We start from the raw sequence: 17,388 nt of genomic DNA, 5'->3' as shown, positions 1-17,388 counted from the left end.
TAGCCAAGTGTCACAGCGCCGAATGTACTCCATCCAGCCGAGTCTGGATTAGTCTCTGTGTTCCTTCAGCTAATCACCAGAAGAGTAAATTTGTTTCGAAGAAATAATGACCTGTTACTGTCAACGCTTGTCAGAGATACAATAATCTTTTTGCAAATGCAAATGCAGCAAAACATTGATCTCCATGTGTGCAGAGAAACGCATATTTGATCAAGTGAACAGAAAATGCGTCCAGAGTCTGCGGTTGCTTCACCAGCGATGCATCAGTGACTCTGTCTGGCAGTCGCATCGCACGCAAAGGTTAAACACACTCAAGTTAAGCCTCCACGCTGTCAACTTGAAGTTCAACCCTCTTTCAGACCGGATAGAGAACGAAGTACCCACAGACCTCTGGCTTTTGTCTTCAGATTTGCAATTAGCATTCATCCCTCAGTGCAAACGACTCTGTAGCAGGAACCTTCATTTGTCTCTCCAACTGCACTCATTTTCATGGCAAAATGGAAAAAATTACAAGATCATATTTCAACATTATTTCACTGGTCCCAACGAGTACGAGCTGTGCATTTTTTAGGACACCCAATGAGAAATAATGGCTTCCGTTGGAGGTTTCTCCTCATTTTTGGCAGGATTTGTCTTTGTGACATGCAGTGAAGGGCTGTCTCTTAAAGCCATGATGCTTCTCTAAAAACAAAGAAGTATTTAAATACCTCAATCCTACCAAGAAGCAAGTGAAAAGGACGTTTCAGACAGGATAAAGTGCAGAAAGGATGGGAAAGCTATTTTGTCTGTATCCATACAAGTTCCAACATGATCAGATTTGTCTTCTACAGGAGGGTTTGAGGGAAAGTTTTAACCACATACCTACATAAACCTGAAGTCTATTTCTTACTATAGGTTGAAAATTCAAGAATAATCTAACAGAATGGTTTTTTTTTTTAGAAATCATTAAACTTTTCCGTTTTCAGCCCACCAATGGTTTTTCAGCTTCTACTGTATCCTCAATGTTTTGTCTCCTCACCACAGAATTGGTTTATGTTCTACAGATAAAAGAAAGTCACACAGCTATACTTTACAATTTTCCTATACATGCCTCGGGACAGGCTGCACTTGATGGCATAGTGGTTGCTGGTTCGATCCTTGGCTGGGTTGGGGCAAGGCAGTGGCCTTTTTGTGTGAAGTTTGCATGTTCTCCCTGTGTATGCATGAGTTCTCTCCGGGTACTCTGGCTTCCTCCTACCGTCCAAAGACATGCATGTTAGGCTAATTGGTTACTCTGAATTGCCTCTGTGTGGCCCTGCAATAGACTGGCGAGCTATCCAGGGTGTACCCTGCCTTTCGCCCAAAGACCACAACTGCTTCATTGGAATAAGCGGTTAGGATAATGAATGAATGAATGCCGCGGGATTTCTACCATATCATTTAACACCACCCTACAGTAAGGGAAAAGATAAAACAAAAACAAACAACATCAACATTTGTCACTACTCCCAATTCCCAACTATATGACTTCCAAATTCAGCCTGGTCTAAATGCACAATTGGACCTCAAGAAGCTGTAAACTGCTCCTCTACTGACCTGGTTACCATGGTGATGGGTTCAGCAACCATTCTGTTTATGTTCAGATTCTTTTCTATGTCCTAACCAAGTTGATTTGGGGTCCTAAACTTAAGCAGTTTTTGCCTAAAACTTACTAAACGATGTTCTACTGCGCCACTCAGCCAACCTTGATAAAAGTCTAACTGAGCGACATAATCTGAGTCCAGCCAATCAGCATGCAGTTGACTTTCTGGTGACTGGTGTCTCTTTTGTACATTATGCTGTTGCATCATTGGGGGATCAGTTTGGTTAAATATTTATTTTAAAAAAAGGTATAAAAGTCAAGTATAATGGCCTGTAAAATATTTGAAATGGGGGTGCACGGTGGTGTAGTGGTTAGCACTGGCCTCACAGCAAGAAGGTTGCTGGTTTGAGCTTGAGTTGGATGTTTGAACGGTTGCCTTTCTGTGTGGAGTTTGCATGTTCTCCACATGTATGTGGGGGCTCAATCTGGGTATTCTGGCTTCCTCCCACTGTGCAAAGATGTGCATGTTAGGTTAATTGGTTACTCTAAAAATTTGTTCCTAGGTGTGAGCGTGAATGGTTGTTTTTCTGTGACGGCCCTGGCGACCTGTCCAGGGTGTACCCTGCCTCTCCACCAATGATTACTGGGATAGATTCCAGCTTCCTGGCGAACCTTAATTGGACAAAGAGGTTAAGAAAATGGATGGACGGATATTTGAAATGTCAGTAAATCCTCCACATGTAAGAGAATCTAACAGAATGTAAATGTCTAGAATAATCCAAATATTTGCACCATGGCTCTCAAACCATAGTAATAACCAAAATTCAGAACAACTTATAGATATGTCTGAAATGTCATCAGGAATTGCACAAAAATATTGATTCATTATGAGGCAGGGATGTGATGGAAACCAAGCCTACACACCATCAAAGTGACTGTTTCTGATTGGCTGAAACGCTGTCTTTTAAAGGACGTGACATGCAGAAACAATCTCAATCTCCAAGACCACTTTATTTATAAAATGTAAAAGGGTCACCATCGCCAGAAAATGACTACAGGAAGCTGTAGGAATTGGGGAACTAAAACAATTCTTAGAGATAATGACAATAACAGATTAATATCCTGAAAATGAATGCTTTACAGCAAAGCACCAACAGGCTCCATTTTTGCCTTTTCTTGTAGGAAAACAGATCAGACAATGTGGCGGCGGTGGTCTCGGTGGCTTATTTTAAATGTGCTGGAGGCCTGCAGTGACAGTTTCCTCTGCAGTGAGCCGAAACCCTGACTGATAGTCCTCCCAGAGCCGTAATGGAGGGCTGTGGATCACATTAGACTCACATTAGAAGGACTGGCCAGAGAGGTTAATTAAGAACGTGAGATGCCCAAGAACTGTCTGCCCGCCCCCCCCCCCCTCGTGTCCGTGGGGTTTTAACATCATCAGATTTATTTCACAGCACAACAATCAGGATTAATGGTGAAGATCTTATTGAGGCTGCTCATAATTCCCATAATATTAAATCTGCTGCACATTTTTTTTTCTTTTTTTTTTCTTGAACTCAAAATAGACAGAAAAGAGCCGACATGCTGAATTTAAAAGGTGTTTTTTTTTAAATCTTCCTCCATTTCTACCAAATTATACAAACCTCTTAATGAAATCCTGCTTCAGATGCAAATGCCTCACATTCCTTCGTGTGTTTTCTCACTGGCCTAAGAAGTTCTAGTTCCCCAGGGTGAGACTGGAAGGTAGAAAAGCTCCTTAGTGTTAGCACCTGTTAGGGATTTGCAATAATAACTGATAAAAAATAAAATAAATGCAGTTTTAATATGTTCTCCTGCAGTATTTCCTGCAGTCTAAGTATTTTTTTTTTTTTATTATAAATAAATAATAAATAAATAAATAAAACCAAGAATATCCCAAATTTGAATACTGAAACTACATTTTACGCCTTCTTTGTTTTTCCATTACTGACTGGTGTTTAGTCAAGTTAATTCATTTGCTGTTAAATAATACACCAATGCAAATGTCAGTGAAACACACTGAAAATCATCTGCATCCTATCACTTTACATGGAACTGATTTATGCATCTTTAGGATGGTTTATAATCTTCACAGCCATGCACACTAGAAAATTGGATTGAGTCCGAAGAATTATTCAGAGCCTGGGATTTTTATGTGTCAATTTATGGTGGCAGCGAGGGTTCGATGCGCTGGAGCTCATAAAAACACACGCAGGGAGACATCTGTGCTGCAAAATGTCTCCATCGACAAAATGAACAGCTTCTATGTTGTTCTGTTTGTGGACTCTTTCCTGTTCCCAGCGTTGGCATCAAGTTTTTGTGACATGTTTCACTCGCTATGTTCGAGCTTGCAACAAGGCCTTTAATGGTGTTTTTTATTTTTATTTTTATGTTTTTAGGTGCCTGGAAAATATGGCCACTCATAAGTAGTAATAGATAATAAATAAAGAAAGAAAGAAAGAAAACATTACTTCTTTTAGGACTTTGCTGAAGGTACTTAAGCACTATCACAGTTTCATATATTACTTAGGTTTAAGTTTGTTCTGATTATTGTTTTCCAGAACTATTCATTTTTATTTAGTTATTTTATCTCGTTTCTTTTTTATTTTGTGTTTTTATCTTTTTAGCTGCAGTGTTTCCCTCACAGGGATCCTCTGCGTGGGGCCTGCAGCTGTTTGACTGGTGGGGTTGTTGTGGTGTGGGCCGTTCTGACTGGGGTTCTGCACTGCAGCCTTATGGCTGTCCTATGCACCCTGGCTCTGGCTGGTTCTCCATGACTGTGTCTCCGGTGGTCCTCTCTGGGGCGGCTCCTAATGCTGACGGATCCCTCAGATGTCGTTTCTATGCAGCAGTGTCAAGCCAGATACAGAGATGGAATCCTGAAGGTAGTTATTTATTTTGGTACAGAGGGCCAGGGGAAGCATGGGGTTGTGTGTTTGGGCTGCATTTGTGGTTGCGTGTGTGTGTCCATAAGTGTGAAATTGTTGTAAAGCACTATAAAATGCATCTGTATGAAAAGTTTTATTGTAGGAGCTATAAATATAGTTTAGAGGGGGAATTATCACTGGGTGGAAAGTTGGTGTTACATGGTTGTCATGGTGATGTGGAGTGGGGTCACGCGGATGTGGATCGGTGTAAGTATGAACAGTTAATAAGGCGTTGTCAGCCAGCCACGCAGGTTTTGCTGGAGAGGAAGGCTGGAAAGCTGTAATTTTTGTTAACCGCTCTAGTTTATGTACATCATACTTTACATGAGGTCACATTTTGTTCAAATTACATCTGACCCGGCGCGTCAGGCGATGGATGCAACCCAGTTTATCAATTAACGAGCCTATGAAATATGTGACCTATGTGCGTCATTTGGAGAACCAACAGCGCGTCAAACAGATAAACTGAACCCAGCTGTTGCCTTTGAGCTGACTGGGGAAGTCGCTACAGATAAAAATAAAGTTTGATTTGATTTGAGGCTCCAGCCCCCCCGCAACCCTGAACGGGACCAAACGGTATAGGAAAATGAAATGAAATGAATAAATACATTAGTTACACAATGCATATCATTTATACATTATTTTAGTCCAGATTCTTGTCAAATGAACACTTCCAGTCTTCAGTTTAACTACAAGCCTGTTTAACATCTGGTATTAACTGGTTCTGCTCCTTTATGCATCACTTTCTGTGCAGAAAAATATCTTCATTCAGCTCCTTCGGCATCATCATCTCGCTTCTAGTTTAAAATGTAATGTTTAAAAGTGGTTTTTTACTTTGTGTCCAGACAGTTACTGTGTGTCAGATATTATTATGCGAGAAGCTGAGATGTTTTCAGACTGTTTTCTGGATCACAGACAGGAAGAAAGGGCTAAAAGAAGATAATGGAACCATCAGTGTAACATTTCTAAGTAACTCAAACTTGAGTTTTCCACACAAGTTGTTCCCAGAAAACACTTCTGTATTTTTCACGGTACACATCCAAATTAGTTGCAGGGATGAGTCTTTGCTATGTACTTGTCTGTTTGCATGTGATTTGCCACCGCGGCCACCGTCGTCGCCCTCTTTGTTAATCTTTTCAGTTCCATGTGTCTGTACTCCTATGTGAGTCTTACTCTCCCTGCATGGAGCGTCATCATGAATCCAATAAAATGTGTCGTTTCCTCTCCATCAGACAACCCTCACATTTGTTGATGCTTTCACTGAAACAAATACCTAAGCTGACCTTGAGTTATGTGACATTACATAAACAGCTCACAGCCGGAATTCACCTTTTCTGCAGCAAAGATTTACTTTAAAGGATTCCTCAAACACAAAAAAAAAAACATTATCAGCTGTGAAGTCAGTAAGTAGTTGACCTCAGCTGAACAGACGAGCACCTTCATTATTATGTAACAGAGCACTGGCCTGAATCCCCCCCGCCCCAACCTCGCTTTCATCATATGAGCAGAAATAAAATGTGTGAGAGGAAAAAAACCTGCAAAAGGTTTGGCTTGCCAGATGTGGGTCATTCCTGAGCCTGCGGTCCTCTTTAACACTCTCTCTCCTTCTGTTTCCAGGGTGAGAGAGGGTCGAGAGAGGCAGAGAGACATGCAAATTGAGTGCAAGCGAGTGACGGAGATAGTCGGGGGTTTTGTGTCTGACTCCCCATAAAGTGCAGCAGCAGCTGGACTGCTAATCCACATCTCTACCTGCTGTCAGGGCTCAGGGGATTGGGGAGAACAACAATGGGATTAAGGATTAATAGATTCTTATTTTCCATCCTCCTTCTTCACCTTCCTCCTCCCTGACTGAACTTTCACTGAGAGTTTTTAGAAGAAGCTGCTGAGGTGAGGCTGTCGACATTTTGCTGCCATCTGACACCCTTTGTTTTAAGCAAGCAGGTGTAAAATGAAAACCATTTGCATAATATTTTATAGGAAGGTAATGACTTGTGAGGCTGTTGGAGAGACTGTCTGATGCATTCAGCGACACTCGCAGTGTGCGCCGTCATCAAACCGTCATTTAGGCTAAAAACTACTTGGAACAAATATAGATTTGCATTTAAAAGTAAACAGGAGGACTTAACCATGCTCTCCACAGAACAACACTATGGCGTCATCTCGCCACAGGGATCAAGTGTTCCGGTTTGTTCTGAGAACCTGCAGGACAGAAAGGAGACTGACAGGTTTCCATTTACAGATCTGCAGTGAAAAACCAGCACTGCGGCCTGTTCCTAAGGTTTGACAGCATGTTGCTTGGTGGTTAAAATTCAGAAGAAACACACACAGACGATTAAAAAACAACCCAAAAAGCAACTGTTGTCGGCGTCAACCAGAAGAATATGGAGAGATGAATATTCAGGTTTGCTTTTAAAAGATGATCATACCTGATTATATTGGGTCAGTCGGTGAATCATGTGGTTTTTAGCTCTCAGTGTAATTTATGAAAGTGTTTTTTAATCTCCCTAAAAAGTCTTCCATCAGGCCTTCACCTGAACAGGTGAACACCACGTCAAACCCCATCCTGCCTCTTCACACGGTTACTGTTGCTACGCTCGACCAACTTTCTACTCCACCATTTTTCTCCCTGCTGTAAACCATGGATTTCTCAGTGATTTGGATTAAAGACATTCTTAAAGAAATCACTTCAAATTTCTGGAGTAATAGTTCGCAAATCCAGAGCGATATCGACAGAAAGGACTGCAATGATAGATAGATAGATAGATAAATACTTTATTAATCCCGAAGGAAATTGTGCAGTTGTCCGTTGCTCACATTCATAAAACAGCAAAAGAGAAAATTTAAAGTTTAAAAAAACCAGACAAATAAATAATTCAACAGCATTAAAAGATAAAGTGCTACAGGTTAAGGTGCTACAAGTTAAGGCACTGAAAAAAACAAAGTTCAGGACTAGTATCAGTCTCTCCTGCTCCTCCCTGAAGTGGCTGCATTATACAGCCTGATGGCACGAGGGATGAAAGAGTTTTTTAGTCTATCAGTGGAGCAGCCCAATGAGAGAAACCTGGAGCTAACAGAGCTCCTCTGCCGAGAGAAGACAAGATATAGGGGGTGGCTCTGATTGGAGAGGATTGCCCTGATCTTAGAGAGCGTCCTCTGCTCCACCACCTTTTCCACAGAGTCCAGGCCGAGTCCAACCACAGAGCCTGCTTTCCTTATGAGCCTGTCCAGCCTCTGAGTGTCCCTCTTTTTAGCGTTGCCCCCCCAGCACACAACAGCATAAAAAAGAGCACTAGATACAATCGATTGGTAGAACATGTACAGTAACTTTGAACAGACTCTAAAGGATGCCAGCCTTCTTAAAAAATACATCCTGCTCTGAGCCTTTTTGTACACAGCATCTGTGTTAGCTGCCCAGCTCAGACTGTTATCCAGCTGCAGCCCCAGATATTTGTAGTTAGAGACCACCTCCACCTCAGATCCACTGATGTTGATGGACTGTACAGCAGGGGGCGCCCGGCGGAAATCCAGCACCAGCTCCTTTGTCTTTGATGTATTAAGCTGGAGCTTGTTGTGCTGGCACCACTCCACAAAGTCCTTCACCAGGCCCCTGTACTCCCCCTCTTCACCCTCCCTAATACATGCCACAATTGCAGTGTCATCAGAGAACTTCTGCATGTGGCATGTATCTGAGTTGTACTGAAAGTCAGAGGTGTAAAGAGTGAAGAGGAGGGGCGACAACACCGTGCCCTGAGGTGCTCCAATACTGCAGGTCAATGTTGAGGACCTACACCCCCCCACTCGGACAAACTGTGACCTATTAGTCAGATAGTCTGAAATCCAGGTCACGAGGTGAGGGTCCACAGCCATGATGTTCAGCTTCTCCCGGAGAAGGCTGGGCTGGATGGTATTAAACGCGCTGGAAAAGTCAAAGAACAGCATCCTCACCATGCACCCTCCAACATCCAGGTATGTAAGGGCACGGTGTAGAAGGTAGAGGACAGCATCCTCCACTCCCACCTTCTCCTGATAGGCAAATTGGAGGGGGTCCCGTCCTCCCAGCACCTGAGGGTGCACAATTCGCAGGACCAGTCGCTCCAGTGTCTTCATGACGTGCGATGTAAGTGCGACCGGCCTGTAGTCGTTCAGCTCCTGAGGCCGACTCTTCTTGGGAACTGGAACGATGCAGGAGGTTTTCCACATAGAAGGAACTCTCCCCTGCTGCAGGCTCAGGTTGTAGACCTGCTGTAGAGGGTTCCCCAACTCAGCAGTACAGGTCCTCAAGAGCCTCGGGCAGACCTGGTCCGGACCCGGGGCCTTCCTTGGATGGAGACGTCGCAGCTCAGTTGTCACCTGGTCCGCAGTGATGAAGGTTGGAGTTGAGGTGAGAGTGGCGTTTGAAAGTGAGAGAGAGGCACGTGGAGGAGAAGCTGGATGGTGATGATCAGGGCGGCATGAGGAGGGCTGTTGAGGTGAGCAGGCAGTTGGTGGGGAACTGAACCGATTAAAGAAAGTGTTCAGCTCCTCAGCTCTTTTTATGTCCATACAGCCAACATTGCTTTTACTGCTGCAGCCAGTAATGGTTTTCATACCATTCCAGACCTCCCGCATGTTGTTGTCAGTCAGCTTCCTCTCAAGCTTCTTGCTGTAAGCCTCCTTAGCCTCCTTCAGGCAGGTTTTGACTTCCTTCTGAACCTCCCTCATCCTTTCACTATTTTTCCTCCCAAACACCCTCTTCTTTGTGTTTAGCATACCCTTTACATTAGATGTTATCCAGAACTTGTTGTTTGCAAAGCACTTTACTGACTTAACAGGCACCGCCTGCTGCTCACAAAAATTTATATAGTCAGTCAGGCAACCCACTGCCCCCTCTAGGTCCTCCCCATGTGAGTCCACTAATACATTCCAGTCTGTGGTGGCAAAGCAGTGTCTGAGTGCATCCTCTGCCTCAGGGGACCACCTGCGGACCTGCCTGGTTGTAGCAGTTTGCCTCTTCACAAGAGGAGTGTAGGTGGGCTGTAGGTGGACAAGGTTGTGGTCGGATCTGCCCAGTGGAGGAAGGGGAGAAGCTGAGTATGCATCCATGGTATTTGCATACAAAAGATCTATAGTCTTATTTTTCCTAGTGGGGCAGCTGACATACTGGTGGAAAGATGGCAGAGTAGAATCCAGGGTGACATGATTAAAATCACCAGAGAGAAGAAAGAATGCATCTGGATGTTGGGACTGAAGTGCTGTGGTGGTGTTATAGATAGCCTCACGCACCGCCTCTGCGTCCGCTCTCGGAGGAATGTAAACACACAGCGCGATGACGTGCGAGAACTCACGTGGTACGTAGTACGGTCTGATGCTAACAGCTAGCAGCTCCAAATTGCGGGTGCAAATCATGGATTTAACAGTCAGATGGTTGGGATGACACCACCGCTTGTTAGCATACAGAATGAGTCCCCCGCCTTTGCGCTTTCCGGATGCATCAGGATCCCGATCTGCTCGAATGGTGGAAAAGCCGGGCAGGTCCACATTAGCGTCCACTACAAGGCTGGTTAGCCATGTCTCAGTGAAGATGAGAAGACAGCTCTCCTTGTAGCTCCGTTGGCTCCCAACCAGCGCGGTAAGCTCATCCATCTTGTTAGACAAGGCATTCACATTTCCCATAACAACAGAGGGAATCGGTGGTTTAAAAATCCCCCGTTTGGCGATTCTAGCCTTTACTCTTGCCTTGTGTTTACGACCGGCTCGGCATCCCCGGTACTTCCGCCTTAGCTCCAATGGAATCAAATGGCGCATACAGGCCTTAACATTGTCTTTCAGTGCCAGTAACTCCTCTTTCGAGTACACCAGTCTATTAATGCTAACCAGCATTATAGAAAAGATTAGAAAAGACACTCAAACCAGCCTAGATGCCAAAAACACTCATCCGAGCAAACAGACGTGCAGCCGCTCACACGCAGGCGCAGTAGCAGTAGCAATATGCTCTTTAGAACAGCTTTAACAAAAGATTTATTGGCAGAGCGGTGTTGACAAGGAGACATTAAAATCACAGGCTCATTGTTCCTGCTGGAAGACTCAGCCATCCAATCTTCCCACTAATGTGCAGAACACACTTCTAAAGGCACAATAATGCGTTGCATTGCAGCGTACATAAGTACATTACCTCATTTTAAACTAACTTTAATGTATGACTTTTTATAGAAGTTATTTTTTTACAATGATCTAATTAAAAAATATTCAAATTATTCACAGCTTTCAATTAATCTTGATTAATCAAATTTTATTCACATAATAATATTTAGCCCAGGAAGCAACTTTTTTTTTTTTTTTTTTAAATCAAAATAGTTTTAGACTAAATCAAATAATAGACACAAACATTAATATTTCAAACTCATCTCGATTAATGTTTGGAAAAATACATTTAACCTTTTTAACCCTTTCATGCATAAATTAATAAAAACAATCCAACATTTTTTTAAACACAGTATTTTTCCTCTATAGACATATGCGATGATACTTTTTTGTTTCTAAGTGATATTTAGAATGTATGTTTTTTGTGTTTTCACAGGATTAGGCCTGGTCCATGCAATTTAGCAATATTGTCTTATCTTTAATCTAGAAATAATCTTCAAAAACTCAAAATACTGACCAGCCATACACTTAGTTTGCAGAATCTGACCTTCATTGTCTGGTGTAGTAAATGATTGTTAAGTAGTACTACTGTCATCACTCAACTCTGCTCTAGTTTGTAACATTACAGCCATTAACATTACATTTTTCAATGCTGCAGGTACCCTTATGGTCGAAATGGTACAAATTTGTACTTTATGTCACTTTGAACCCTTTTTCGTACTCTGAAGGTGTGCTTCTGGTCTCTTAAAGACCAGTATTGTACTTTTGAGAGAACATTTCTTTAAAATGTACCTATAGGTACAGAAATGTCCTTATCTTGTACCTCTATTTTTGAGAGTGTAACATTCACTGAAATGGTTTATTTACAAAAATACCATCCTCAGTCATGAATATGCAAGAAAGAAATCTGTAAATAGGTGTCCACACCATGGCTAGTATGCATGAAAGGGTTAAATTGCATTTCCATTCAAAACAGTAAAAATATCCTGGGCCTGAACTGAACAAACATAAAGGTAAAGTGTCATTTTAAGTCATTTAACAACATCTCCAGTTTACAACATGTTACAATCTTATTAAATTTTTTAAAATGTTTTTGTTCATATGCTTCATAGACATTAATATCTGTCAGTACGTAAGGATCGGATCAGCTGGTTGAAACTGCAGTTTGGTCGTGCAGATGAGGTGATCTGACTGCAGACTGAAGCTGGATGAGGATGAAGCTTCTGGTAAGACTAAACTATGCGTTTCATGTTACTCACCAAAAGTCTACAATATCACAACAGTAGTCACTAGACTTGTCATTTTTTTCCCCAAAGCGAGTCACATCTGAAAAATAGCTAAATATAGCGCCGAAGTTTTAAGTGTTAGCAACTTAGCAAGTCAACTGTGTGCTTCAGTGTTATCAGTATACCAGGAAATTATGCAACGACAAATGTTCCACACGCTGCGATTACATGCATACATTTTTTTTACATGTCAACTTTTCTGTAATTAATTAATCATATTTAATGTGTTAAAGTACCACCCTTAGTTTTAACCTGTTATTAAATGTTTTGCAGCAAAAAATACTTACTAGTGTTTGTCTGATATATTTGTTTAGTTTCCAACAGTACACAACAACCACCCTCAGTGTTAAAGCACGAGTAACTTTTTATTAGTATTCCACCAGTCTTGGAGCTAACAACTGTGCGCTAGTTGGCGTTAGCATTCGAGGAAGGAACAGCGCTTATTTTAGTCATATGGAACAAAAATCTCTTCATATAAGAAGCCTTCTTATTCCTGCATTATCCCAATGGTCTGCGTACGTTCACAGAGATTTACTGAATTGATGCTTCGATCTCGAAGTCGACTGATGCGCTCACTGGAGGGACGACCCTGCTAGAGAGGCTTAAACAATTTTATGTCTTGCTTTTGGTGAAAAACGACAACATATGCTTCTGGTTAGTGATGATATACGAAGTTCAATAGCCTGGAAACAGTTACTGAATACTTTAGCTAGCTTTGCAAGGTTTACAATCTTGATTGTGCTAAATAAAGCAGCCACTAACCTGCCCATACACATAAATGATCATTCTTGTGTCTGCCTCCCTAACCCTAGAGCTCACGGCACATGCACGAATCCTACACCAGTCAGTGTCACTTTTGAACAGGATTATTCAGCTTTTGATAATATTTTGCCAATTTTAAAACATTCTGTATTAAAAACCTGTTTTTTAACACATGAATTGGAAGATAAGTCCTGGTCAATAATGACTGCAAGGCTCTTCCCAGTAGCACCAGAACCCTAAGTAATGCCAGAAAAGTCTGAATCCTTAATCTGCTGACAGAAACAAAAAGACATATCAATACACAGAGTGGTCATTTGTTCTTGAAAGTGCTGCACCAGGCATGTTTTTATCAATAAATCAGGGTTAATAATTTAACGGTACACATGCGTTAAGGATTAGGTGGCTGATAAATGAGCTAATCGACACCAGTTTTAATAACTGATTAGGCTATTTATTGTAAAAACACCAACCATTTTCTCCTTTCAAAGTTGGTAAAAGTGTTTAATATGCTGCTTGGATCTACTTTTTAAGACTTAAATTCTATATATGATTTTGATAACTTTTGTTTCTCGTCATTCAACCTGAAGATCCTGAACGGGGGTCTGAGAAACAGAACGCTTTTTGGCCTTGCGAGGATACGAGGTCCTCATAAAAGCAGGAACACGTGATCTGGCTCAAACACGTTAAAACATGTCAGACTCAATCAAGCAGACTGAGTCATGGTAGGGACGAACACATGCCCTTCAACACCAAAACACACGACCGCTCTCCGGGATGCACTCATGCATGATCACCCGCTGCAAAGAGAAAATCCCCCTCCCCTTGCTGCAACACAAACACACACACACACACACACACACAAACCTACAAATGTATGGATTTTTCTTTTTTTCTTTTACTGCAGGCACATTGTTGCATTTTTTGTGGGCGTTTGCGTTTTTGCCCTGCACCCACACGAGCCACCAGCTTCACATTCAGCAGCGCTTCGATATTCCCCGCAGGCCTGACAGCTTTACTCCTTATTCAATACACCCGCCTGGCACTGATAAATCCAAGCAGACAAACAGAACTGATTGATTAAATGCATAAAAGACAAAAAAAAAACAACCAAAGAAATTAGAAAAAGAAGAAGAAAAAAGCCATGATGCTTTTCAGTCGTCCTCCAGGGAAAAATTAACAATGCACTTTGTTATTTAGACTAAATTTACCCAAAGCAGTTTGGAGAAATTGGATACAACAACTATTTTTTTTCCCCAAGTCGTCACTTTATGCTCATTTAATCTGCTGTAATCTTCTTTGGCAGTTAGACAGCTGACAAAAAAATGAAAGTATTTTAAAATATATTGTCATTGTGATGTCACAACCCCGGGAAGATAAAGGCCGGCGCACAGAGCCGAGCTTTACAGACAACAGTTAGTAAACTCATTTTATTCAATACTGAACTGAAATGTTTGTTCAGACGGAGTGCTGAAGATCATCCTCGACACATTACATCTGGAGTCTCTTCTTCTTTCAAAGAGTTACTCAAACAGAAAGAAACTGTCATTTTGAGGCATATTTAGGAGATGAAACTCATCTCTGCGTCAAATCTGTGTTTTCCTTCTGCATGAACCCTTATTGCTCTAAATCAGAATAAAACTAGAAACATTATTTCATATGACATTAACTACAAACTTGTCATCAATATGTGAGAATGTGCAGGGTGTAAAGTTTTTCTTTTCACATCTGCATAACTTAGATGTCATCAGGACAGACTGAAACAACACAGATGCACAGTTTGCACAGGCAATGTTAATTATTCTACGGCACCTCACCATGATCCAAGCATGTTGAAGTGATCATATTTCCCTTTTTGAAGCAAACTCTACCAAATAGACTTTTTGGATGAGGGGATATATTTTACTGTTTTCTTTTTTAGGAAGGATTTTATAAATACCTCTATAAACGGTTATGATACTGCTTGTAGGAGCCATATTGTAAGTCATGAATGTCTGCAAATATGCTGATGTGTGCATGCTTGATTGGTACTTAGGGTGGAGGGTGTGTCACTTTGGGTGTGAACGCACACATTACAAATAGTTGCACTCACCTGAGCGCATCGTTTTTGGCTGTAAGGATGCAGAAGTGGGGTGAGCTCGGGAGTAAACTTTTTGTTGACCACAATTAGATGTTTGTTCATTGTAATTTATTTAAAGTAACTATAAAAATAAACAAACGCAATAAGGAGAACATACATCTTAGTGCGCGTCATCAATATCTCCTGTGTTTAGCCTGCAGCGGCTGAAGTAGATAATGGCGTTGGACAGTTAGCCGCAACACTGCTTTTGTTCTGAAACTGTCTGGTAGTTTTACTTATGGTTGCTCAAACAGCAGAACTCTGTTGTCATTCAGCTCTGCAGAAATCTGGTATCGAGACATTCGTCTGACTTAGGTGTGTTGGTGAAGGGAATGTGTCTGAAAGTTGCAGAAAAGTAGTTCTTGAGGTTCAGATTTGGGCTCTCCTGGAGAATTCCTGTTAATCAAATCCCACTATAGAGACACCCTGAAAACATTAAAGCCACGTTCCCACAGAGACAAAATTGTTTTGCTTTTAGAAAAGCTTTTCCAGAAAAGTGTGCGTCCACACAATGCTGATGAAAATGCTTCAGTATCAGTGCCAGCTCTGCGCTGCTACAGATATACACCAGAACCCAAGAAGAGGAGCATGCTCAGATGCAAACTACCAATAAGAAGATGAAGAAGAAGAAAAGGTAGGTCTGTGCTAATGGTTTGGCTCTGGGATCCACTCTGTTTTCAAGTCTCACAGGCTGCTTCCTGGTGAACTGATGTCCATACCAGACTAACCAGTACCAGCGTGGGGAGAACTTTATTTCGTGGTGATAAATAACCATCAACTTCCAGGGAAAAATGTTCAAAGTTGTTGATAAGTCTTGAAATTCATTAAAAGCTACGGTTTTCCAAAACAAAAAGCTATATTCAGATTACTGATGAATATCCTAAGTTGATATATCAATACAAGCTGATTAAAATTGTCTACGGATTCAGTTGCCAGGCAACATAACGGTGACAGGTTACACAACGTCCACCTCTCCCTTTGTCTGAGCATTTTTCTCTGCTGTGGTACTCCTTCTTGTCTGGGTTGCACACATGTAAAGGAAATGGTTGATGTTTGTCAAGCTGTTCACTTTGGGAACCTTTATACGCCCTGTTTACACGGCAACGCTGACTCAGTGAAACTGAAATGTTTTGTTGTGTTCTGGCTTCTCGTTTTGAGTGGATGAAACTGCAAAAATTAGACAAGTTAAACTTTATTTCAATGCAATGTAAGACCTGTCTGTGTAAACTGGAATTGGAATCTCTGCAGTCATGTCTTTCTCATCATCTTGAACTTACACATTCATACTCTAATTTGCGGTTAGCATGCAACGCTAGAAGATGAGGCACACACCTGGTTGAGTTGCCAAAGGTTTACTGCACACTAAAGGCCCGGTGTGTAAACTATATCATGTCTGGTTCCATTTGTGTTTTACCTCCACAGAGATAAAAAGGAATTTTGCGTTTTGCGTGGAAATGCTGTGGTGAGTACTCGGCTTTAGAAGAGCAGCGGTTTCAGACTCCCAAAACATCTGTGTGACGGGGTTCCGCAAGCTGTACAATGACGTGGCGAAGTCGTAGCTCCTTTTCTGAGGTGGTTTTTATTGTACTCTCCAATCTCCACAATGCAGCGATATTTACAGTCACCAGCCAGCTATTTAAACTATTTACAGCTTTTTATTTACAATGGTTGCCCACTCTGCAAACCATCAATTACTCTCCGCTTTAGTAGTCACACAACTCTTCTCCGATTACCTCTGCACTCTCCTCACTCTTCACCCAGTTCTGCTCTGAAAGAGCGTCTTAAAAACACAAAGCCCTCCACCCAAGTCCCTCCTCGGGAACGTCCCCAATTACTACAGATTCCCCCAAGTCTCCCCCAGTAATATATAGACAACATAGACAAGAGTTCATGAAACACAATACTTGGCACGGTGCAGTGATCAGTTAGTCACGAAATGGTGATGTCACTGCCACATTGCGACATACTCCAGCCATATAACCAAGGTAAACCCCTTCACCCAGCTTTCAATAACCCCCTAACAGATGTAGACGACACTCCGGTAAGTCTTTGCCACCCATAACCTGCAGTTTTGGCATTGACCGGACTAAAGTGGCGACGTGGGACTGCGGGGGGTTTGCTGGGGACCTGACGATCGAGGACACAGTCAGGTATGTGGTTGTGTTTCTGTGACAAGGCAGCTTTGTCACAATCTGTGTGGACAAAATGATGACCGACTGTAGCAGAATCATGTAAAGTCCTGAGATTACCATATAAATAAAGGCATTTCAGTTCCAGCACTTTGAACAAAGAAGCTTCTACACAAGCAGTTTTTTAGATTTTCTTTGGCTAAATCAACATTTTCATCATGCTACAAACACTGATTCTGTGACACATCCTCTCACTACTGTTTCTCATTAATGTTGCCTTTCAACAAAACTGGAAAAGTTTCCTGTCTTGTGTTGTGTGTGTGTGTGTGTGTGTGTTTTCGTCTTATTTGCATCATGCATCCGTTATCAGCCCTGTCTGTTTGCTTGGCGGCTCAGTCTTGAATCTGAACATCGATGCCTCGTGTTTCCACCTGGCAATGATCGGCACGGCTGCAAGATAATATCAAGC

At 41.9% G+C, this 17,388-nt stretch overlaps 1 protein-coding gene across 4 annotated transcripts in view; it reads right to left on the bottom strand.

The window, feature by feature from the left end:
- Nucleotides 1-17,388, bottom strand: part of glra1 (glycine receptor, alpha 1) — a gene marked incomplete at both ends in the record, with an annotated part of 148,808 nt that overhangs the window by 11,625 nt on the left and 119,795 nt on the right. The window lies entirely within an intron of this gene.

This window comes from Telmatherina bonti, assembly GCF_933228915.1.
Source record: "Telmatherina bonti genome assembly, chromosome: 12".
NCBI classification, from domain to species: Eukaryota; Metazoa; Chordata; class Actinopteri; order Atheriniformes; family Telmatherinidae; genus Telmatherina; species Telmatherina bonti.
The sequence above is the reverse complement of the archived record's forward strand: the minus strand, read 5'-3'. Positions and strand labels throughout refer to the sequence as shown.